Source organism: Pleurodeles waltl, chromosome 5 (genome assembly GCF_031143425.1).
Source record: "Pleurodeles waltl isolate 20211129_DDA chromosome 5, aPleWal1.hap1.20221129, whole genome shotgun sequence".
Classification (NCBI taxonomy): Eukaryota; Metazoa; Chordata; class Amphibia; order Caudata; family Salamandridae; genus Pleurodeles; species Pleurodeles waltl.
This window is the reverse complement of record NC_090444.1, coordinates 6994945-7018731: the sequence shown is the minus strand read 5'-3', so window position 1 is coordinate 7018731 and position 23787 is coordinate 6994945.

Sequence of the window (23787 nt, the reverse complement as noted above, 5' to 3'; positions counted from 1 at the left end):
GCGAGGTCCCTCGAATCCAGCGACACCGTCCAAGTGACCCCCACAGTCCAGTGACTCTTCAGCCCAAGTTTGGTGGAGGTAAGTCCTTGCCTCACCTCGCTGGGCTGCATTGCTGGGAACCGCGACTTTGCAAGCTACTCCGGCCCCTGTGCACTTCCGGCGGAAATCCTTTGTGCACAGCCAAGCCTGGGTCCACGGCACTCTAACCTGCATTGCACGACTTTCTAAGTTGGTCTCCGGCGACGTGGGACTCCTTTGTGCAACTTCGGCGAGCACCGTTTCACGCATCCTCGTAGTGCCTGTTTCTGGCACTTCTCCGGGTGCTACCTGCTTCAGTGAGGACTCTTTATCTTGCTCGACGTCCCCTCTCGCTGCAGGTCCAATTTGCGACCTCCTGGTCCCTCCTGGGCCCCAGCAGCGTCCAAAAACGCCAAACGCACGATTTGCGTGTAGCAAGGCTTGTTGGCGTCCGTCCGGCGGGAAAACACTTCTGCACGACTCTCCAAGGCGTGGGGGATCCATCCTCCAAAGGGGAAGTCTCTAGCCCTTGTCGTTCCTGCAGTATTCACAGTTCTTCAGCCTAGTAAGAGCTTCTTTGCACCAACCGCTGGCATTTCTTGGGCATCTGCCCATCTCCGAGCTGCTTGTGACTTTTGGACTTGGTCCGCTTGTTCCACAGGTACCCTCAGTCAGGAATCCATCGTTGTTGCATTGCTGATTTGTGTTTTCCTTGCATTCTCCCTCTAACACGACTATTTTGTCCTTAGGGGAACTTTAGTCCACTTTGCACTCACTTTTCAGGGTCTTGGGGAGGGTTATTTTTCTAACTCTCACTATTTTCTGATAGTCCCAGCGACCCTCTACAAGGTCACATAGGTTTGGGGTCCATTCGTGGTTCGCATTCCACTTCTGGAGTATATGGTTTGTGTTGCCCCTATCCCTATGTTTCCCCATTGCATCCTATTGTAACTATACATTGTTTGCACTGTTTTCTACGACTATACTGCATATTTTTGCTATTGTGTATATATATCTTGTGTATATTTCCTATCCTCTCACTGAGGGTACACTCTAAGATACTTTGGCATATTGTCATAAAAATAAAGTACCTTTATTTTTAGTATAACTGTGTATTGTGTTTTCTTATGATATTGTGCATATGACACTAAGTGGTACTGTAGTAGCTTCACACGTCTCCTAGTTCAGCCTAAGCTGCTCTGCTAAGCTACCATTATCTATCAGCCTAAGCTGCTAGACACCCTATACACTAATAAGGGATAACTGGGCCTGGTGCAAGGTGCAAGTACCCCTTGGTACTCACTACAAGCCAGTCCAGCCTCCTACAGTGGGGGACACCAAAAGAAAGAAGCCAAAAAGCCCTCCAAGGGACAAATGGGAGCCAAAACAAAAGTAACAAAAAGTCTTTTCAAGGCCCCCAAAAACCTGTATAGGAGGGTGGGCCTAGAGACTCCTCACATTCTAGGGGTGGGTACAAAGGAAGGAACTTTGATCCCCACACGTCTTGGTGCCATGACTGAAAACCTAAAGGGCACCAAACTGGAGACTCTAGCTGTAACAAAAGACTGCCTTTAGTCAACCTGCAGTAAATCGAGTAACTAGTCTCCAGATGGGATCAGAGGTGTGGCCTGACCATGTGAGTGATCCCACAGAGGCAACACTGGTCACTGAGGGTGGGGTAGAATTATCCTGTGCTGCCTGGCAAAGTAATATGCAAAAATACAGGCAGCACCCTTTAATTAATGGGGAGAAAGTTGAAGCCTTGAGGGACACAGGAGCTAGTGTTAACATGGTAACTCAGCACGTGGTCCACTCAAATCAGTTCCTGGTAGGGAAGTCTTATCCTGTCACCAATGCTGACAATGAGACAAAGTTCCATCCCATGGCTATGTTAACCTTTGATAAAGGAAACAAAGATTTTTTCATCTCTGGTGGACTGCCAACAAATATCGGAAAATGGTCTTTATCTCTGATATAAAATGTGACCAAGAAACTCTGACTGCAAAGAGCATGGCCTGCTCTTAATGTATGCGCCAGCAGCGTGTTCAAGAGCAACACTAGGGAACACTCTTTTGGCCTCAGAGAGAGTGATGCTGAAAATGCTATGCCGCTCCCGAAACCATCTGCCAGAATAGATCGGACGACCAGATTTGGGAGGATCCAAAGGAATAGTGAGCACCTGAGTACTGGGTGTGGCAGGCTTTTATAGGCCTGGACACGGCCAATATGGCTGCCATGGGAACTTCTGAAAAGGGCAACAACAAGCACAAGCTTATGCAAAAGTAGCATCACAAATACTGCCAGGATTATTTGTACAATACAACCAAGAAGGCACTTTTGGTTCATAAAAATGTACAGGCAAGATTAGATTATTTCCAGCATACAAACATGAAAGCACTTTTGGCTAGTAAAAATGCTGGAAATATCCACAGCATATTAACTCAGATAATGGCAATGCCACCACCAACGTGCTCTGGGTACGGTCCCGTGTGCCCTACTGCAACAATGTGTCAAGCATGTGGGATCAAATAGTCGTAACGCTCCTACAGAATTGGTGGGCCTTAGACAGCGCACCACCGTATTTCTGATGTCATCCATCCCAGTAGACTGCCTGCTTGGAAATGACCTGGAGCATTCCCCCTGGGCTGAAGTAGAACTGAAAACCCAATGTACTGTAGCAATGCTTGGGATCCCAGAATGGGCCTGTTTCAACACTAGGACACAGAGCAAACTTCAGAGAGAAAAAAAGTAGAGCTTGATTCTGAAATAGTGGGCCAGCCTCCCAAGAGAAAAGGCAGGAAGACTGGGGAACGAGCTTCAAAACATATCCCAAATCAGGACCCCTCTTCTCAGGAAGAGGATTCCACCTTCTTGGAGGGAACTGAGCCTGCAGAGTTTGGGCCTTACCACCCAGAATTCTTGAGCCCAAGGGGACCCTCCAGTGAGATCTGTGCCAGGGGCAGATGACCTGTCCCACTCTTGAAGGCCCGAGACAGCAAGCTGCATAGGCAGAGCTAGGAAGTGTCAGTGGCACCCAAAGGGATTATTGGGAGGAGGGGGTCCTGTACACTGAGGCCAGAGACCTCAATCCTGTGCAACCAGAAGGGTGGTAGTGCCCCAGCAGTTCAGAGAACTTCTCACTTTAGCATTTGGGCCAAAATAAAACTTAGAGTAGGTTAGTTAACCACTTTTATTAGCCAGAAATGTTCCAAAAAGTGAAGGACTTTTGCCAGTCCTGCACTACCTGCCAAGCCAGTAGCAAAATAGGTGGACACTTAAAGGCCCCCTTAATGCCACTACCTGTGGTTGGGGTTGACTTTGAAAGGGTAGGGGTCGACATTGTTGCCCCCCTTGACTCTCAAACAGTTTCAGGGCACAGATACATACTAGTGGTAGTGGATCATGTCACTAGATATCCTGTGCTTATACCCCTTAGAACCATTACTGTATCTGTAGTTGCAAAAGCCCTCCTGGGTATTTTCACCAGGGTAGGGTTCCAAAAGGAAGTAGTATCAGACAGGTGTTCAAACTTCATGTCTGCATACTTAAACACATGTGGAAGGAATGTGGTGTGGCCTATAAGTTCACCACCCCATACCATCCTCAAACAAACAAGTTGGTTGAGAGATTTAGCAAGACCCTAAAAGGCATGATTGGAGGGCTCCCTGAAAAGCTCAGAAGGGGGTGGGGTGTCCTCCTTCCTTGCCCGCTGTTTGCCTACAGGGAAGTGCCACAAAAGGGAGTATGTTTCTCTCCATTTGAACCTTTATTTGGGCACCCTGTAAGGGGACTTCTAAGTCTTATTAGGGAAGGCTAGGAGAAGCCTCTCAAAGAGCCCAAGCAAGACATTGTGGACTATGTGCTTGGCCTGTGTTCCAGAATGTCTGAGACATGGAGAAAGCCAGAAAAAATCTCTAGGTCAGCCCGGAGCTGCAAAAGCTCTGGTATGACCAGAAAGCTGCTATGGTGGAGTTCCACCCAGGACAGAAAGTTTGGGTGTTGGAGCCTGTTGCTCTAATGGCTCTCCAAGAGAAGTGGTCTGGGCCCAATCCTATTCTTGAAGAGAAAGGGGAGGTCACTTACTTAGTTGATCTAGGCAGTTGCAAAAACCCCAAAAGAATCATACATGTCAACCTCCTAAAACCCTACAATGACAGAGCTGATGTGACCATGCCCATGGAAGCTCATGGTTACAGATGAGGGACAAGAGGATGAGAGTGAGCCTCTCCCTGATCTTTATTTTTCAGCAACTCACAAGATGGTTCTGTGGATGGTTCGCCTTAACAGACACCCTCACAGAACAACAGCAGGCTGATTGCAGGCAGGCCCTCCACCAGTATGCTGGGTTGCTTTCCCTGACCCCTGGAAAGACAAACTGGTGTACCCATGATGCAGACACTGGAGACAGGTTGCCTGCCAAAAACAAAGTTTACAGACAGTCAGACCATGCCAGGAAGAGTATCCAAACAGAAGTTAAAAAGATGCTGGATTTGGATGTCATTGAATCCTCTGAGAGTCCCTGGGCTAGCCTAGTAGTTTTAGTCCCCAAACCTCACTCCAGAGAAGAAAAAAAGGATGTTAGGACTTGTGTGGATTACAGGGGCCTCAACTCTATTAGTAAAACCGATGCATATCCAATCCCAAGAGCTGATGAGCTCATAGACGGACTAGGGGCAGCCAAATGTCTGAGTACCTTTGATTAAACATCTGGGTACTGGCAGATTGGCCTGACCCCAGGAGTAAAAGTGAGGTCAGGATTTTCTACTCATATTGGACATTATCAGTTCACTGTTGTGCCCTTTGGATTAACAAACAAACAGATGCTTCTGAAATGGGGATAGGAGTGGTCTTTTCCAAAAGAAATGATGATGGACATGACCAGCCAGTTGCTTTTATAAGCAAGATTCTACTCCCAAGGGAACAAAAGTGGAGTGTCATAGACAATGAAGCCTTTGCTGTGGTGTGGGCCCTGAAGAAACTGAGGGCATACCTGTTTGGCTCTCACTTCATAGCTCAGACTGACAACAGGTCTCTCAGATGGCTACAATAGATAAAGGGAGAAAACACTAAACTGCTAAGTTAATCCATTTCCCTACAGGGAATGGACTTTCAAGTGGAACACATACCTGGGACTGCCCATGCCAATGCAGATGGCCTATCTAGGTTGTTCCACTTAGAGGATGAAGATTCATTAGGGAAAGGGCAGTCTCATCCTCTTTCATTTGGGGGAGGGAGTGTGAGTAGAGGCCTCTTTTTGACATGGTTAGCCCACATGTTTTGCCTGATGTATGATGTAGCCTAGACGTTGTAGTGCCCAGGGCCCCTGCTAACAAGGTTCCCGTAGGCCAGAGCTCTTTCCCTAAACTGTTGTCATGCAATGGCACAGTTGGCAATACCTTTTGCTGCCACTATAAACCCCTAGTAAATGGTTCCCTGGGTACCCAGGGCATAAGATACTAAGGGTAGGCCCCTGAGAGCAGCAGCAGTGATTGTGCCACCCTCTTGGGCCATGCATCCAGAAGCACCCAGTCATACCATTGTAGGCTGCGTGCTCTGGTGCAATCCAAAAACATAAACTTTACATTACCCACTGCCTGTGTGCCCTGTCCACAATACACTGCATGTGCTATGGGTAAAACACCCCTCTGGCAGGCCTTCCAGCCCTAAGGCAGGGTGCACCATACTGTATGTGAGGACATAGCTGCATGAGCAATATGCCCCACTGTGTCCTTGCCAAACCTGGGACATAGTGAGAGCAGCCATTTTTACACATGTGCTGGACACTGGTCAATACAAGTCTTACTGCTACATAATGGCCACTCTGAACCCTAGCTTGTTTGGTATCAAATAAGTCAGAGTGATAAATCCACACTGCTACCAGTGTTGGGTTTATTGTAAAATGTACCCAGGGGTTACTTAGAGGTGCCCCCTGCAAAAGTTAACTACCCTGGCATATTTGCTGGCTGGTCCTAGCCAGTCTGCCACTTCCATACACAAGTCTGTACCCTTAGGTTGAGGGCTTCAGCCCTCTGGGATACAAGATAAAGCCTTTCCTGGGTGGAGGTAGTAACATCCCCTCCCTCAGGAATCTTCACTCTCCTGTTGGCGAGCTTCAAAGGGCTTACCACCTTTGAACCTCAACCTCCAGGCCTGCTGCTAGCAGCAGAGTGCCGCCCTGTTGCAAACCCCCACTTTTGCCAGGAGCAACAGCGGGAAGTTCAAACCTGGGACAAGAGGAGTTGCCCTACCTAGCATGCACCACCCCTAAGGTGTTGTAGGTGAGGTGGGCTCTTCATTTCATTTCCCCCCATCTTTGATTGAGGGAAGAAAGCCAATCAGGTGTAGGGATGTGCCCTCTGCCCACTAGAAGTGGTCACTTAGTGGGTGTAGCCACCCTAAGGTACATGACCCATTGGTCACTACCACGTTCCCCCTAAAACATCCACTAAATACAGTATTTAGTGGGCAGCCCGTGACCAAGAACTCACATTCAATGGACAAAAGAAGACCAGCAACAAGAAGAGCCGAAGGCACGAGAACTGTGGGCCTATTGCACAAAGAAAAGGCACCAATCGTACCTGCTGCACCCAGGACCCGACAATCGCTGCTGAGGAGCTGCTGGACAAGCAAACAAAAAAACTAGAGGACCTCCATGCTTTGCAAGCCACCAGAGAACTTCCTCAAGAGTGGAGGTATCACTCTAAAAACCAAAAGGAACCATCAAGCCAGTGAAGGTCACTTGACTGACCAGTCGTTAACTCCCGAACCGGACATCGCAGCTGGACTAACCCGCATTCCAATGATCGCGAGGACAATCCCTGCCAGTGTGCCAAGTTCAGTGGCACTGCGACCTCCAGTGGCCAAACCGTGCCAACACCCGGAGTATTGGTCATCTCACGTTGGACAATAGGAAGGACAGCCCGCCAGGTGCTGAAAAAGGACCAGGAGGAAGCCCCAGTCTAGGGACTAGCTCCTGGATCACTGTTTCACTCTGCACCTGGCCGCCCTGTGCCCTGCACTGAAGAACCAGCTGTGACCTAAGAATCCCCGATCCCTAGCGACCTTGACACTCCAAGGGGACCCCCAGGAGTCGCCTTTAAACTTATCTGTGCAGTGCTTTTCCACGTGGTCCCTTGCAGTGGCCCTGCACCAGCTCCAGTCACCTTTTCCTGCTGCTCCTGCTTGAACCAGGAGCCGCCCGAACTTCTGCAGCTGGCACAACGTGTCCACCGACGACTTCAACCAATCTGCAAAAAAAGAACTTGCTAAACCAATTGTGTGATTTTCTGTGTATTTTTAAAGGTTATCCTCTATTGATTCCTATGGTGCATAATTACGCACAGAAAGGCTATTTTTATTAAACTTTAAAAATTCATATCTCGAAAAGTACTTCACCAATTCACCAACTCTGATGATCTTGGTTTTAAAATTTATATAAAAATCTGAAGTATTGTTTTATAAATTGGTCTCGAGTTATTCCTTTGAGCGTGTGAGTTGCAAGATTGATGCTGTGAGTACTGCAAATGCTTTGCACTTCCCCAGGATTGGCCTAATTGCTCGACCAAGCTACCATAAAAATTAGAGCATTAGGTGGTCTAGTTTTACCCCTGTAAATCAACGTGTGGCTGCCTGGACTCCCTGCACAGTGTGCCTAGCTCTGTCTCCGACAGTCCCTTAGGGTGGCATAATACATGCTGCAACCCTTAAGGACCTTCTTTAGTACCACTGCCCAGGGGTACCATTTGTTAGGGACTTACTGGGGTGCTTAAGTCCTTGCTAATTGGGTTACGATTAAGCATTTACCTTCTTTTTCAGGAAAGAGCACTGATGCTGGGACCTGGTTAGCAGGGACCCAGCACGCTACTAATCAACAACATCACTATCAGTGAGCAGAAAGTGAGGGTGACCACTTCAAAAAGAGGCACTTTCCTACAGATGAGCTAACACTCCCTGCAACAGGACAGGGCAAGCATTTACAGAAATGGGGATGGAGCTAACCTCACGGCCATTATATAGGAAAAAGAAGGGGCAAATCATGCAATTTAAACATATTGGACAAACCTGATATTATAACAAACATATTTTTATAACAACCATATTTTTTGTAGATGTGATACTGTTTCTAGGCTTTAACTGTTTCCAGAACAACCTCCAGCCTTTCACATCAGCATAAGAAAGTGTAATTTCTATGTTTCATTAAGTTCTTATTTATTCTGCGCCAGCCACATTTTATTTATTCTGGTTTGCTAGTTGTTCTATTTCTGAGAAATACTTATCTGATCATATACCGGTAACCACCAAATATTCCTGACACTCGGGAACATCTGAATATTATTATTCTTTCCTGTCTGGTAATAGTTCAAGGTCCACACTTTATAGGAGAGGACGGCTGAAGTCAGCAGGAAATTCTGCTGAGTTATGTGTTTTTACCCTGGAAAGTCTCTGATTAGGCTTTTTCGATTTATGTTAGAAACTAATGAGGAAAAGATAAGAAGTCTAAAATTAAGAAGACCAAAAGTGATAAACCTGTCAGGAACATGTGTAGCCATATCCTTTCAAGGATATTTGCACCCACTGTGATATTTTTGTTCTCTCACTCATCTGTTTCAATTATAACCAGTGATGAATATGTGTATATATATACTAGAAGATGAAGGTTCACAAGAAAACAACAGCCAGGCAGGGCAAAAATTTGGATCCCAAAGGATACAATTAGTCACATGAAAATGTAATATCCAAGAAAGAAGTGACTAAAACAGATGGTATCACCAAAGAACAAAAATATATTTTGTGATAGTTCTTGATACATACATTTTATCCATTAACAAACTCATCAAAGAATCAACACCTAAAAGGATTTTTGATAACATTGCCAGAGAGGAAAGAAAAGCTCTCCTCCACCTTCAACAGAGAACAGATGTCATTACAAAACCGGCAGACAAAGGTGGCACAGTGGTTGCCATGAAAGTAAGTGATTATATTGAGGAGGGAATGGGACAAATCATGGATACCAAAACTTACAAACCTTTAGAAACTGATCCCACAGAAGACTTAAATTAAGAACATTGTTGCAAAGTACAGGAGCTTAAACCTCATTGATGAAACAACAGTAGATATACTTGTTCATTCCAAACTAAGACCTGGGAAATTTTATATGCTTCCCAAAATTCACAGAATTAACAATCCTGGCTGCCCCATCATCTCTGGCAATAATACAGCCACTGAAAGACTATCTGTAGTTGTCGATCTGCACCTCCAGCCCATTGTCCAAGAACTTCCATCATTTGTTTAGTACTCCAGTCACTTCCTTCAGATTATTGAAAAATTAAACCAAACCTACACATTTGATGATGGCACTCTTCTGGCTACATTTGATGTTACATCATTATACACCAATATACCATATGATGATGATCTTGTGACATTATCTGAAGCTCTTCATAAAAGAACTGTAAACAAGTCAACAAATGTGCTTACCAACTTTGCAAGACTTATCCTTAAATCCAACACTTTTACTTTCAATGGTAAGCACTATCTGCAGATACATAGGGACTTCCATGGGCACTCAGATGGATCCTTTCTATGCAAATATCTTCATGGGCAAACTAGAGGACTATATACTTGCGAGTTCTAGCATCAAACCACTGGTATGGCTACAATACATTGATGACATATTTATAATATAAAATGCAGGAAGCAAAACATTGGATCAATTTACAGCTTTTATCAACAGTATCCATCCTACCATCAAATTCACAAGCAGTGATACTAAACAGAAGAGTCATCTACTTTTTCTGCATACGTTACTCACCATTCATGAACAAAAAAATATAACTGATCTGTACCACAAGGCTACAGATGCTCATTTGTATCTAAACTGGATCTCATGTCACCCACGCCACACTAAACTAAGCATCATCTACAGCCAAGCACTCAGAATAAGACGCATCTGCAGCAATGAAGACAACTGTAAAGGCCATCCACAGAAGCTTGTTACATTACTTAAAAAGTGAGGCTATCCTCTGCATATCGTCCTCCAACACATTGACAAGTCTTTGCAGCTACCCAGGGAAGCACTCATCTGGAATCCAATTTGTGGCTGACTATCATCCATCAGCACCCTACTACTGAAATGTAATGCAAACAATGTTTCCCTTACTATCCACTTGTGAAAAATTGCAAAGGCTTTTTCCAAAACTGCCAGTCATTGCTTACTTCAGAGCTCTCAATTTACGATCACTTTTTGTGAGAGCTGAACTGAAGCAAGCTGTAACAAATGCAGGAGTTCATTGCTGTGATTCCAAAAGGTGCATCACATGTGAATACCTTTTACAAACATCATCAGTAACTAGCTCTGTTACAAAAAGGACCTATAGAATAAGACAGCATCTTACATGTCGCTCTAGATGCACTATTTATGTGATTCACTGCCAACGCCAAAGCTGTAAAAAACAATATGTAGGTCAAACAGTGAATGACCTCCGTACACGATTCAGGAACCACAAATCAGCAATAATTAACAAAGAAACTTGACCAGCCTGATTTGAAGATTTTCCCCGTGGACCATATCTTAAAGGAATAACTACTGGACATCAGAGAAAACTTCTGGATAAACCATTTAAAATCACTGCATCCAGATGGACTGAACATCTCTGACAATACCACTGATTTCTGCATATCTGAAGAGTTCTCAGGACTGCATTGATTCCACATTCCAATTGGAATCTTCACTCATGATGCTTTTTGAAAATCCAGCAGTGTCAGCTGTGCAGCCACTGAGCAAACCATCTTGTACTACCTGAGGAAGGCGGAAGCTGAAATGTTGTAGCAGAAATATATTTTTGTTCTTTGGTGAGACCACATGTTTTTATGTATATATCATCAAACCAATTTGGTGTGAACAGCGAAGCGCCAACTGCTGCTGCCATCGTGGGGTCTCAGACCAAACCCCTATTATTGAACAGCCAAAAGACGCAGCACTCCCGGAGGTTATCTTGTTGAAGAATAAACCATTTATTTGCAATTTCTTCAGACATTCATGACTTGTTCCAAATTCCATCTTCATCAAAGTGATTTTGTCTGTTTGAACACCTGTTGATAATGCATGTCCATATAACACATCAGTTGCATGCTGGGATACGTAGTTCAATGCCTCATAAAATTGATCATTAATTCTCTGTTAATTGAATTAATAATCACCACACGATTCTGCCACCTACATCTATATTCCAATTCCAATGGGTGAGTGAACCTTATTTATACAGCATAGTGCCAATTTTTATTGTTGTTCAAAAGGCACCATGGCACTGTTAGGATAGTTCTCATGTTACGCACAATTCCTCAGAGTAAACACTGGCAGTTTGTGTGTCCCAGCCACTACACATTTTTTCACAATCCATGCACAAAAATGTAAAACAGTATATTCATAGCCTCCAAGCTCTTACCACTGAGCAATTTATCAATGAAGGTTCGCATCAATACTTTGGGGGTTTGCTACTCACATTTACAGTTCAGGAGTTTGCACACGGCGTTGTAAAAAAAAAGTCTCCAAACGCAGGGATTAGTATCCTCGCTCCTCCTAAAAAGTTCATTACGTTGTTGCAATCCTTCAAGTATTGGGCACCATCTGTCCACACCGAATTGTAAAATTTCTATCTGGATGGCATCCAGGCTTTGAGGAGGAAGGGTGGGTATGGGGGTTCCAGTTGTCAGTGTATATTTATTGATGGCTTTCATAACTCTTTAAAGTCACTTTTTCTCGTTGTTTAAATATCTGTGTCTGTAACAAGGCGCACAACACTATGTCAGTGTTTACTTTGCACATTTTTATTGCATGTGCAGCACCAAACACACAATAATAGGAGAAACAAAAGGCGATGGAGCTGAGGGTGAATTGTGGGGGAAAATACCAGTGTCAGAGTGGATGTTAGAAATGGGCTTTCTATTTGGCAGAGGTTTGTACCCTGTCCAAATAGGGGCCCTCACTCTAGTCAGGGTAAGGGAGTCATACAACTAAGATAACCCATGCTCACCCCCTTGGTACCTTGGCTCAAGCAGTTAGGCTTATCTCAAATGCAATGTGTAAAGCATTTGTATATACACACACACACACAGTAACATATAAATTTTTCAGCTGCGAGATAGGTGCTGCGTCGATTCTTCTGGTGCGTCACATTGATGGTGGATTTTCTCCTTCAGATCACCAGCTTGTCGTTCCAAGGACCCAGCGACTGGAGTGGGCACCACTTGGCAAGTTAGGACTCACAGCAGAAGAGCCCAGATGGAGTCTTTGATGTCCCTGACCTTCGTAATAGGAGGCAAACTCAGTACAAGCACTTGGAGCACCTTTGGAAGCAGGATGTAGAAAGCCAGGTCCAGTCCTTTCACTCCCAGGACAGAAACCCTGCAAAAAGGGCCAGGTCCAACAGTGACTACAGTGGAAAAGGTAGAATCATTATTCAAACCCTTCAAACCTATACCTTTATTGAGGTCTGTGAGTAGTACAAAAAGAGCATGAGAAAGCTGTCAATAAGCAGGTGCACAGAGCCCTTGCCATAAACTGTCACCTCCAGGTTACACAGTCCAGTCTCACTGAGAGGTCAGGAAATCCAGTGCCTGCTGGGGTAGTCTATAGATAATATGTGGGTCACTTGTTCTAAAGCCAGTAACATAGCTTGGCTGGTTTATGCACTTGCTGAACGGGTGTATTGGGGAGTCTGGTTGAAATCATATTCCAAAATTTGCTTTACGTTACACAAATGTACAATTTCAGGGACATGGAAATGCATTATCTCACCCTCAATCACATGATGAGGTTAGGCTACCGCCATTATTTTCAGCACAGGGAGTGAGAGAAGCAAACCTTTAAAATGTGAAGGGCTTTTGGAATCAGTGGGTCTCAATCGGATCTCAATCACTGGCGGGGTATCAGTTCTTACAGTGGGGTGGTCCAGATGGTGCCAACGCACTGCAACACTAGGTGTTCTGAGCAACCCCTGAATCACTGTGTCAGAACAACTGTATTGAGCAAGCCAACAGTCAGAGCACCCTCTGTTTCCTTATTCAAAACATTAGGGTGCAATGAATCACTTTAAAAATAATTTGGAGGTTTTGCCTGCACAGCACTTATGCTGGGGCGAAATCATTTGTATTTGGAAAAAAAAATCTTAAAAGGTGCTTACAGCCCGCCCACAGCCTTCTCATTACTTACGCTTGGTAGGCTTCTAGGGTCAATCTCCTTTTCTTGCTTCTCATTGGTCAGCAGGAGTCCTTACATCATCAGGTCGTGCACTTCCTCTCTTTTCCTTTGCCACTTGTCTGGAGCTTGGACCAAGTTCTTTTTCCGGTTGGCAATCAGTGGCTGGCAGCCAGTATCCTTCCACTGGCTGCACAATTGTCTGAGGTACTTCTTTTTTAATTTGAGCCTAACATTCCATACATCTGCATGTGTTCTGTCTTACCGCAGTTGTTTTCCACAGTACCTTTCCCTCTGTTCACTGATTTTTCTTTTCCATTCAATTTTGGCAATTTAATATAGCTTAATATAGCTCGAAGTCGACTGATTTGGGTCAGGTTATTATTTATGTTTGTTTCTTTCATAGTTCTCCATTTGTTTGGCATGTGTACTTCACAAAATGCTCTTTAAACTCAGCACAACATTTTGATATTTTTTGCTGCCCGAATGCTTACGCCATATCCTCTCTCCAGCAGTTGGACAAGGATCAGTACAGACCTAGGGACAGCATGCCCTGCTCTTTTTAATAAACTATGCCCTAGCGCTGGGGCCACTCCATGAGCCCCAAGTGGAATTACCACTGCTTGTCCAGGGTGATGGTGAGACTTGTTCCTTGATGATGTGGGCCTTGTGACGCTATGGCAAGAACTTCAGTTTCCTGCTTTTAATGTGGAGCAGAGGACAACGCAGGGGGCTCCCAGTTCTTCACCCTGTGGTTATTGCAGGATCCAAACCAGGGCAGTGCATGCTTACAGAGCAGGAAGCGAAGGGTTTCTGTGGGCACTGTGTCCCATTCCACACACTCCGCCGACCTTTGCAGAAGTTTTCATGAGCGCTCAGACAACACAACGCAATGTAAAAGGTAGTGTGCATGTATGTGTGCTCTGCAGTGAGCCTGCAGTGTATGTGAGCTCTGCATTGTGCATGTATGTGTGCTCTACAGTGAGCCTGCAGTGTACGTGAGCTCTGCAGTGTGCATGTATATGTGCCCTGCAGTAAGCCTGCAGTGTGCTTTGCAGTGAGCCTTCAGTGTGCTTTGCAGTGTGCATGGATGTGTGCTCTAGTGAGTTTGCAGTATATGTGTGCTCTGCATTGTGCATGTATGTGTGCTCTATAGTGTACGTGAGCTCTGCAGTTTGCGTGTATGTGTGCTCTACAGTGAGCCTGCAGTGTACATGTGCTCTGCAGTGTGCATGTATGTGTGCTCTACAGTGAGTCTTCAGTGTATGTGTGCTTTGCAGTGAGCCTGCAGTGTGCATGTATGTGTGGCCTGCAGTGAGCCTGCTGTAGGAAAGTACCATCTTGCCTGGCATGTTACCCCCATATTTCACTGTATATATGTTGTTTTAGTGTATGTGTCACTGGGACCCTGCCAGCCAGGGCCCCAGTGCTCATAAGTGTGCCCTGTATGTGTTCCCTGTGTGATGACTAACTGTCTCACTGAGGCTCTGCTAACCAGAACCTCAGTGGTTATGCTCTCTCTGCTTTCTAAATTGTCACTAACAGGCTAGTGACCAATTTCACCAATTCACATTGGCATACTGGAACACCCTTATAATTCCCTAGTATATGGTACTGAGGTACCCAGGGTATTTGGGGTTCCAGGAGACCCCTATGGGCTGCAGCATTTATTTTGCCACCCATAGCGAGCTCTGACAATTCTTACACAGGCCTGCCACTGCAACCTGAATGAAATAATGCCCACATTATTTCACAGCCATTTTACACTGCACATAAGTAACTTATAAAACTTCGTACTTGTATAGCGCACTACTCACCCGTTAGGGTCTCAAGGCGCTGTACGCATACCGCTGTGGAACCCCTCCTGGCTTTTCCCTGTGAGGTGCCCACTCCTGGGCAACCTCCAAGATGAAGCCAGGCATCCCAGCGCTGTTGGGGCCATTGTGGAGATTAAGCAAGCTATTGCCAAGAGTTACAGAGTGGGACCCATTAATTAGATTAGGCACCGATGCGAGAATTATCAGGTCCGAGGAAATTGAACCCAAGACCCACCGAGGCGGGAATTGAACCCTGGTCCCGGGCCAGATTTCTGCATCAGGGTTTGCCGCTCTAACCATTGAGCCACACTTCTCCACCTATATCACTTATAAGTCACCTATATGTCTAACCTTCACCTGGTGAAGGTTGGGTGCTAAGTTACTTAGGTGGTCATTCTGACCTCGGCGGTAAAAGGCGCTTACCGCCGGTCAGAAATCCTCCAAAATTCCGCCGCGGTCGCGGTAATCCGCCACGGCCATTCTGACCCGCAGCAGCCAAACCGCTGAAAATCCGACAGCCACAACAGACCGCCAGACCAGCGGTCGGTGGAAAAGTGGAGGCGACCAAACCTCCACCGTCACGCCAACAGAAATACGCCCATGCCATTCCGACCCACGAATCCACGCGGCGGTCTTTCAAACGCGGTAATCCATTGGCGGTACACACCGCCGCGGTCAGAATACCCACCAACGAACAAAACACACCAACATTGGACGATTTGAATTCCACACACCTGATACACATACACACACCACTCCCACACACACAATACAATATAAAACACACACCTACATCACCCACAAACCCCTACGACCAAATTCCAAAAAGAAGCACAGAGAGACACAGCACCGAACAGAGAATACCATCACACAGAGGCACACTACACCATCACCCACACAATCACCAAGCACAAAACAACACACACCATCACACTCAACACACTTAACCACCCATACTCCACCCCACACATCATACACACCACTCCATGGCACCCCAAAGACACGCCCGCTTCTCCGACGAAGAACTCAGGGTCATGGTGGAGGAAATCGTTCGGGTAGAGCCCCAGCTCTTCGGCACACAGGTACAACACACCAGCATTGCCCGGAGGACGGAGCTATGGCAAAGGATCGTCGACAGGGTCAACGCAGTGGGACAGCACCCCAGAAACCGTGAAGACATCAGGAAGCGATGGAACGACCTACGGGGGAAGGTGCGTTCCATGGTATCCCGGCACAACATCACCGTGCAGAAGACTGGCGGAGGACCCCCACCTCAACCCCCACAATTTTCAACATGGGAGGAGGAAGTCTTGAACATCCTGCATCCTGACGGCCTCGCAGGAGTCGGCGGAGGAATGGACTCTGGTAAGTTGAAGCTTCAATACTGCTCCCCCCCACCTGCATGCCAACTCATACCCTAACCCTCACCCCCATCCCCACCATCACCCCCACCCCCATCCTCACCCCCATCCTCACCCCCACCACCATCCTCACCCCCACCACCATCCTCACCCCCACCCCCAGCACACCTATTCCCTGCCAATGTCTCACCACCACAACCCACACATCCCAAAACCTAGGCCTGCATGCATCCACTAAGCATGGACACCCATCACCAAAGCATGCCCAATGCAGATACACATCCCCCCCACAAGGCACCCTCACCAAAGCCCCCACACACGAATGCCAGCACTGGGGTACACGGGAACCCACACATTCACCCATATGGCACACATTGAAACTATAACCATACCTCTATACCCCTGCAGGACCCGACCGCCAACACACCGCCACGGAGGGCCCAGAATTCTCTACACCCCCCACCCAAGAGGCCGTCAGCGATGACAGCAGCTCTGTCTCCCTGGACACTGATGACCAGCCCGGACCATCGGGGACCTCTGGACAGTCGGTTCCCCTCAGACAGCCACAGGCCACTACAGACCCAACCCCCTCTGGGAACACCAGCACAGCTCCCACCCAGCGGGCCCATGCCTCTGTCTCCAGGACGCGTCAATCAGCGGTGTGTCTACCACTACAGGGCACCCAGGATAACCCACCACCCCAACAACAACAGGGACCTGGGGGCAGTGGTAGTGGGCACACCGGCCAGGGGACAGAGGCCCAGGGAAACAGGGGAACTGGGAGGGCAGCTGTGCGACAGGGGGGGGAGGGGCCCAGGGAACCCACTCTCCACGAGGCCCTCACCACCATCATGGGAGCATACAACCGCTCCCAGGAGACGATGGCGACGGTACTGGCCAGGTTCCAGGAGATCCAGGTACTGCAGGAGGAACACTATCGGGGGTACAGGGAGGACATCAGAGCCCTCACCTCCACCCTGGTCACCATGGTAGGGCTGCTGCAGCAACTCATCACCGCCAGGACGGACACTCAACAACCACAAAGGGCCCCTGCCACTAGCCTCGAACAAGAACTGCCAACCACCTCCGCCGGCGCTAGTGGACAGGAGGCCCCCGCCCAACAGCAGCCCACCAGACCCCCACCTCCTGCAGGAGAAGAACCACCCCGCAAGAGGGCCCTGAGATCTCGAAAGAAGACAGAGTAAGATGTCAAGACCCCCGCCAGCAAAGGATACCACCTGATGTCATCCCACTGTCCCACATTGTTACCCTGTCCATCCATGAACTGCCCCTGCTCCATCTCTCCACAGGCCTATGGACAATGCACCTGTGTGACTGTAACTCTGGACTCGACCATGGACATTCCTTCACCATAGCCCCCACCCACTTGAAACCACCCATCCCATTATGAGCACTTAAATAAACACCTGTGTTGCACAAAAATATCTGGAGTCTGGCTGTGATTTCTAAATATTGTAATTGACATTACAGTGCAAATATGTCCTTGTACATAGTGAAGACAACAAACCGCTGCCACAAAGCTGTAGTCCATGGACAAACGAAGCACAGGACTCGTAGTGGGGACACCAGATCTGAAATAGGGAGGGAAAAGCCACAACTCAGTCATCATACACTGGGGCAAATAGACAGGCAGCAGAGATGCAGTAGAGTACCATACATTTACTAAATAATGTTTGAATTGTTACCTGTGTCCTATTGGAAGTACTGTTCAATGATTCTGTCCCTGTTGTCTGTTTCAGCCCCGTCGTCTTCCTCCTCGTCACTCTCCACAGGGTCCACAGCTGCCACTACACCACCATCTCGACCATCCTCCTGCAGGAAAGGCACCTGGCGGCGCAAAGCCAGGTTGTGAAGCATGCAGCAGGCCACGACGATGTGACACACCTTCTTGGGTGAGTACATTAGGGATCCACCTGTCATATGCAGGCACCTAAACCTGGCCTTTAGGAGGCCAAAGGTGCGTTCGATCACCCTCCTAGTACGCCCATGGGCCTCATTGTACCGTTCCTCTGCCCTGGTCCTGGGATTCCTTACTGGGGTCAGTAGCCACGACAGGTTGGGGTAACCAGAGTCCCCCAATAGCCATACACGGTGTCTCTCTAGCTGTTCCATCATGTAAGGGATGCTGCTATTCCTTAGGATGTAGGCGTCATGCACTGACCCAGGGAACTTGGCATTTACATGCGAGATGTACTGGTCAGCCAAACACACCACCTGGATGTTCATGGAATGGTAACTTTTTCTGTTCCTGTACACCTGCTCACTGTCTCTTGGGGGAACCAAAGCCACATGGGTCCCATCAATGGCACCAATGACGTTGGGAATATGTCCAAGGGCATAGAAATCACCCTTCACTGTAGCCAATTCAGCCACCTCAGGGAAAAGGATGTAGCTCCTCATGTATTTCATCAGGGCAGACAACACTCTGGACAACACCTTAGAAAACATGGGCTGAGACATCCCAGAAGCAATTCCCACTGTTGTCTGAAATGACCCACTTGCCAAGAAATGGAGTACTGACAGGACCTGCACCAGAGGGGGAATCCCTGTGGGTTGGCGGATGGGGGACATCAGGTCGGGCTCCAGCTTGGCACAAAGTTCATGTATAGTGGCACGGTCAAGCCGGTAGGTCAGGATAATGTGGCGTGCTTCCATTGTCGACAGGTCCACCAGCGGTCTGTACACGGGAGGATTCCTCCTTCTCCTCGCCAAACCCAGCGGACGGTGCCTAGGAAGGACAACATGGAGCACACTGTCAAGCAACCCACAGGTACGTACTCACAGCTTGCACAGTACACGATTCTCCATGCAGTGATTGGCTTGTATGTGTGGCTATGCAAGGCCTAGGCCTGTGTGACGCAGTTGAAATTGAGCCATGTGGGCCCTCGAAATGGCGGCTGCCTGACCTGTGAAGTGTGACAATGGGATGTGAGGTCAATGCGCTGGCGTGGCACACCGTGGCGGTAGGCGGTCGAAGACCGCGGCGCGAAGCCGCATTGGTTAACATTGAAGCCTATGGGTATCAGGAGCCAATGGCGAAGGACGCCGGCGCTGGCGGTACGCACCGCCGCGGTCCGCACCGCCGCGGGCGTGACCGCCATTTTCTATCTACTTATTCACTTGCGACTTGATCTTTCACAGGAGAGGACCTATACTGCAAGTGCTGCTGTGACCTCGGTCTGGAAGGGACAATGGCTGCTGCGACTGGGGAAAGGGCCCCTGCCTTCACCGGAGAAGAGTTGGAGAAACTTGTGGATGGGGTCCTCCCCCAGTATGCGCTACTCTACGGTCCTCCAGACCAACAAGTGAGTTCAATGCATTATGGATTTGGGGCCACTGGCTGGCTTGGGGGCCTGGCGGGGGGCATGTTGGGCCTGGCGGGGTGCATGTTGGGCCTGGCGGGGGGCATGGCGGGGATGGGGGGCATGTTGGGCCTGGCGGGGGGCATGTTGGGCCTGGCGGGGGGCATGGCGGGGATGGGGGGCATGTTGGGCCTGGCGGGGGGCATGTTGGGCCTGGCGGGGGGCATGTTGGGCCTGGCGGGGGGCATGGCGGGGATGGGGGGCATGTTGGGCCTGGCGGGGGGCATGTTGGGCCTGGCGGGGGGCATGTTGGGCCGGGCGGGGGGCATGTTGGGCCGGGCGGGGGGCATGGCGGGGATGGGGGGCATGTTGGGCCTGGCGGGGGCATGTTGGGCCTGGCGGGGGGCATTGCGGGGATGGGGGGCACATGGCGGGGATGGGGGGCATGTTGGGCCTGGCGGGGGGCATGGCGGGGATGGGGGGCATGTTGGGCCTGGCGGGGGGCATGTTGGGCCTGGCGGGGGCATGTTGGGCCTGGCGGGGGGCATTGCGGGGATGGGGGGCACATGGCGGGGATGGGGGGCACATGGCGGGGATGGGGGGCACAAGGCGGGGATGGGGGGCACACAGCGGGGATGGGGGGCACATGGCGGGGATGGGGGGCACATGGCGGGGATGGGGGGCACATGGCGGGGATGGGGGGCGGGGGGCCACTGCCACCGAAAACGCAGACAAACTTGAACTTGGTATTTCTCCCTCCCTGTACGTGTCACATAGGTCCGCGCCCATGAGAAGATCGGGATTTGGCGTGCCATCGCCAAGGAAGTCCGGACCCTGGGGGTCCACCATCGACGGGGCACCCACTGCCGCAAGAGGTGGGAGGACATCCGCCGCGGGACGAAGAAGACCGCCGAGTATCTGCTGGGGATGGCCTCCCAACGCAGGCGGGGTGCCTGCCGTCAACTGACCCCCCTGATGTTCCGGATCCTGGCGGTGGCCTACCCTGATTTGGATGGGTGCGTGAGGGCAGCACAGCAGACACAAGGGGGTGAGTACAAGCACAATCTACTCTGTTGTCGCGCAAGTGGAGGTGTCTGGGTGGGGGAGGAGGGCTGTGGGTCCCCCTAGGCCAGGGCGAAATCTGTAGGCTAGGCACCCCCGTAAACCCCTGTGTCCCCAGCCACCACCCTCAGTAGTGTGCCAGTACAGCCATCCCTGGGCTGTGTCATCCATGGGTGCAGTTGTCAACTCTAGGCGTGTAGGGCATGTTCCATGGAGTGCATAGTGGACCCCAAGTGCGCAACTTAGTGCAGGGGGCATCTGTGTCTGTCATGTCCGCTAACTGTACTGGTGATCCATGTACTCAAAATCTCTTTATTTTTCTCTCTCCCCCCCCCCTTTTTGTTTGTCTTTCTGTGCTTTTGTGCATCAGCATCATCAGGCGGAGGAGAAGTGGCATCGGGGCAGGAGGGAGCTGCATCTCACATGGCCCAGGAGGGCCATGCCACAGAGTCTGACTGGACCAGTGAGACGGAGGGCGAGGGGAGCTCCACAACGGGGACGACTGGAGCCTGCAGCGACACGGACACGTCCTCGGAAGGGAGCTCCCTTGCGGTGGCGGCAACATCCGTGCCCCCCGCTATTACAGGTACAGCTGCCACCCAGCGCACCATCTCCGCCCTCCCAGCAGCCCCTCAGCGTTCGCCCCGTGCCCGCTCTGCCAGGAAGCCGGGCATCTCCTTCGCCCCAGGCACCTCAGGCCCTGCCCCTGTTACCCCTGCTGCCCTCAGTGAGGAGGTCATTGACCTCCTGAGGACGCTCATTGTTGGGCAGTCTACCCTTTTGAATGCCATCCAGGGGGTGGAGAGGGAGGTTCATCGCAGCAATGCGTACCTGGAGGGCATTCATTCGGGTCAGGCTGCCCATCAGCGATCGTTCCAGGCTCTGGCCTCAGCACTGACGGCAGCCATTGTCCCTGTCTCCTGCCTCCCTCCACTAACTCCCTCCTCCCAGTCTCCTGTTCCTCTGCCTGTCCCAGCCACACCATCAGACCAGCCTGCACACACTTCAACACCCAAGAGCAGCTCATCCAAACATAAGCACCACAGATCACGCAGACATTCACACAGGCAACATTCCGATGCAGACATGCCAACAGTCACTACCACCTCTGTGACCCCCACCTCCTCGTCTCCCTCCTCCCTCCCTGTGACGTCTACACTCACACCTTCATTCACCTCACCATCAGCCAGTGTTTCCATCACCAGCACACCCTCCAGTACAGTCCGCACACGTGCAGTCACCACCCCCACTGCCATTTACACGTCCCCTGTGTCCTCTCCCACTGTGTCTGTCACCCCCTCTTCCACACCACACAAACGCAGCCACCCACCCACCCAACAGCCATCCACCTCACGACAGCCTATCCCTCCTGCACCTGCACCCAAAGACAGCAAACGTCACTCACCTACAACCACATCCTCTCCCTCCGCTCCCATTCCCACTGTACCTATCACTCTCCATTGCCCTAAAAAAATCTATCTCTCTACTGCTACCTTCTTTCCTGACCCTGAGCCCCCCCCTCCTTCTCGTCGGGGTAAAAAGAGCACCTCAGCCACCACCAGCCCTGCAGCCCCCTTGACAAGGGTGCAGGGGTATTGGAGCCCACCAGCCCGCATGTCTGGATCGTCGCCCAGCAGCAAGGGGACAGTCAGCCCACCCCCTGGGAAGAGGAGCAGAAGGCGGAAGGGGCGCCGCAGGAGCCCGGGTTCTACATCCCCCCAGGACACCACCCAGCCACCGTCAGCAGCCACAGCTCCAAAGGGAGGAAAGGGCCACAGACTCCCGACTAAGGAGGGCAAGGGCAGCAAGGCGGAGAAGTCAGGCAGCAGGCCTGCTGCCCATGGAGGAGCCGTCACAGCTGCCCAGGAGGAGCCCACCACCCCCATAGCCGCTGCCCAGGGAGGAACCGGCACAGCTGCCCAGGGAGAGCCCACCACCCCCATAGCCGCTGCCCAGGGAGGACCCAGCCCAGCTGGCCAGGAGGGCCCCACCACCCACAGCCCAGGTGGGCATTGAAGGAGCCTCATCCCCGCTGCCCAGGAGGGCACCACCAGGCAATGAGCAGTTGGCCATAGACCGGCCGCCGTCTCAAGCACCGCTGAACTGGGCAAGCAGCGCTGAACTGGGCCCTTCAAGGCAAGCACCGCTGAACTGGGCCCTTCAAGGCAAGCACCGCTGAACTGGGCCCGCCGTCTCAAGCACCGCTGAACTGGGCCCCGCCGTCTCAAGCACCGCTGAACTGGGCCCTTCAAGGCAAGCACCGCTGAACTGGGCCCCGCCGTCTCAAGCACCGCTGAACTGGGCCCTTCAAGGCAAGCACCGCTGAACTGGGCCCCGCCGTCTCAAGCACCGCTGAACTGGGCAAGCACCGCTGAACTGGGCCCCGCCGTCTCAAGCACCGCTGAACTGGGCCCTTCAAGGCAAGAACCGCTGAACTGGGCAAGCACCGCTGAACTGGGCCCTTCAAGGCAAGAACCGCTGAACTGGGCAAGCACCGCTGAACTGGGCAAGCACCGCTGGACTGGGCAAGCACCGCTGAACTGTGCAAGCACCGCTGAACTGGGCCCTTCAAGTCAAGCACCACTGGCCCTTTGGCAGACGTGGCAGGGCAGGATCTGTCTCGGGCAGGGCTGCAGGATGTCCTCTGGGCAACATGCCTCCTCCAGTGGCAGTGGAGTCTGTTATGGACTTTTTGGACTGTGGCTTTGCTCTCCCCAGGATGGCCCAGTGGGCAGGCCACCCACTGTATGGACTGTATGGACTGTGGCTTTGCTCTCCCAGGATGGCCCAGTGGGTAAGGCCACCCACTGTATGGACTGTATGGACTGTGGCTTTGCTCTCCCCAGGATGGCCCGGTGGGCAGGCCACCCACTGTATGGACTGTATGGACTGTGGCTTTGCTCTCCCCAGGATGGCCCGGTGGGCAGGCCACCCACTGTATGGACTGTATGGACTGTGGCTTTGCTCTCCCCAGGATGGCCCAGTGGGCGGGCCACCCACTGTATGGACTG